Source organism: Pundamilia nyererei, unplaced genomic scaffold (assembly GCF_000239375.1).
Source record: "Pundamilia nyererei isolate P.nyererei 1_Seehausen unplaced genomic scaffold, PunNye1.0 scaffold00030, whole genome shotgun sequence".
Taxonomy (NCBI): Eukaryota; Metazoa; Chordata; class Actinopteri; order Cichliformes; family Cichlidae; genus Pundamilia; species Pundamilia nyererei.
In genome coordinates, this window is record NW_005187431.1 from 4,484,061 (window position 1) to 4,486,653 (window position 2,593).

Sequence of the window (2,593 nt, forward strand, 5' to 3'; positions counted from 1 at the left end):
TATTTGACATACCATGGATGGATATCTTCCATGTGTCTTAATAACCATAAACAAAAAGTGTATGGCTAATTAACTTTCCATACATGTATTGATTTGGTCTGCAACAACATTTGGGTTGGTGGCATATGTCAAAACACATACATGAATAACAGGAACCAGTATACTGGGTCTACAATGTCCACTTTAAGATTCAATGGTTTTAATGTTACAGCTATAGGATTAAATTCACATCTTTTCAAATGCAATCTGGATTTATTGTATTTCCTTCTTGTTTGACCTGATTAAATCATTCCAGTTAAAGCTAATAAAAAAAATTAAGGGGTTCACAACCTTGTGGAAAGTAGAAAATCAAATAATACTTCTACCATTTTCTACCTTTTACTGGTTTATAAGTGTGTGCATTTTATAACACTCTATTGAAGCTAAGCTAAGCTCTAGTTAAGCTAAGATGTTACCTAAAATGCTAGCTTGTTGATAACATATTTTAGCTTTTCTTATTTGTTTTTGTTTGTTGTGGGTGGGGGTGGGGGTGGGTGACAAAACAAAAACAAATTTTTGTAATTTGCCAATCTCATCTGTTTAAAATTCTTCTGAACTGTTTGCCTGTCTCATTAGCTAGCTTGGCTCTTTACCTAGCAGCATAGTAGAGGTGTTGATTTTGATTTTAGATTACATTAGATAGATTAGATTAAACTTTATTAATCCCTCTGCTGGGTTCCTCTGGGAAATTCAGTGATTTTAAGGTTATGTACAATTTTTTGAGTTATTGTATGGTGAAAACAAAACTGCCATAACTGTAAGTGTGCACAGCAAACATAGCTAACGTGACATAATACAACAGATAATTCAAAAGTAAAACAAAATTCACTTTAAATTTATGGAGAAAGAATCTAATTTAGGCTTGTAAAATCTAATGAGTCTGAATCTGGTTGAAAAGGCCATGTTGACTCATTCTGTGGACCAAATTTTTAAAAGATCTTTGTTTAGCTTTAGGGGTCAGCAGTGCTTTACCCAGGATGACAGTTGATGCTAACTTTGAGAGCAGTGGCTCAGATCGTCATGTGGCACACATTTGGGTTAGGCTGTGACCAAACTGTCACCGGGTAAGAGAAATGGGTAAATACAATATTTGTGTATGAGTGTGCATCTGAATCAGTGCCAACAGGGGAAGCTGCAGGGCTAGGGGGATGGGGTGTCCCAGAAATTGGCAATTGCCCCCCTCCTCTCCATCCACATGGTTAGTGTCAGACGAGAAAGGGAGCAGAGAAAGGGATGGAGAGATGCCAGCGTGTCTTCCCCCTTGGCACCCAGATGATCCTCGTGGTCTGCATGCTGCACCCTTCTTTGTGCAGATCCACTTTAAACACTATCAGCTGAAAACAGATCCTGGATTAATGCAGCTTTAGTGCGTGCACGTTCCCTGTATAGTGCATAAGAGCAACGACTCCACTACATGGAGTGTGCGTCTAGACTGGAGTTTCCCTCCACTTTCCCCGGAGGCTGAGCTGATTAACAGTTACAGGGAACAACGCATGATAATGTGAATTATAATGGACCGATGGAGTTGGCCTTTGGCCCCGCGCTCCATATGAGGACAGTGGCACAGTAATGGTGTGCGCGCCCTGCAGGGACAGGCCAGACAAAGACAAAGCCATGCCAGGCTAATCTAAGTGGAAAGAACATGCAAGGCCTTAAGGGTGTGTGTATAGATTCCCAACATGGTCTATAAACACAGACTAGTATGAGGATATTAGTTTATTTTGAACTGCAAATATTCTCAGGCCTGCCACTGTACACAAATTAAGGCAGTGAGGTTACTTCTTGGCTTTAGCTTTCATAATGTTAAGCTTAAAAAATCAACAGCAGCTTTAAAAACACTGCATTTTTCTGTTTCCTGAAAAACAGATATTTCACATGTTATGTCAGTGTGGTCAGAGTGTTTGGTTTTGGCAGCAGCCAAAGCAGTTATTGGCCCTTTTCGGTCCTCACTCATCTCCTTTCAGTGGCCAGCTGTCTACTCTCTGTGCCCAACACACTGGGCAGAAATATACAGTGCAGTGAACTGGAAGCGAACACACACCCTGATTGTGAGATTAAAGGTGAAGAGGTCAGGCTGTTTTCTCTGGATTCTTCTTTGTGTCTCCGGTCCAAACACGCTCGCGTAAAACGAAACAGACGGAGAGAGACGGAGTTTGTCTCCTTTCACCTCGTCTGTCACTCGGCAAATTGGACTCCCGTTTGGTGTGCGGTGTCCAACCGGAAGGAGCTGTAAAACATGGAGCTGACAGCTGAAGGATACTAATGAGATTCTCTTATTCTTAAACTCCTCACCGCTCTCTTTCCCCCTTTTCTTTAAATGCTGCATAGAGATTAAAACCAAAGACTGTGGAAGATTCAAACCCTGGTTTCATTTTCTTACCCTTGATGTTTCGGGAGTTTGCAACTATGAAGACCTATAAGTGTTGTTTTTTTTCTAACAGAAGTATTATCCATCTAAGCTTTAATTGTGTTAAAATGTATATACATTGGTTTAAAATGTAAATGCAGAGATATAACAGTAACCAGGACTCCTCTGAGGGTTATTTTTCCATCC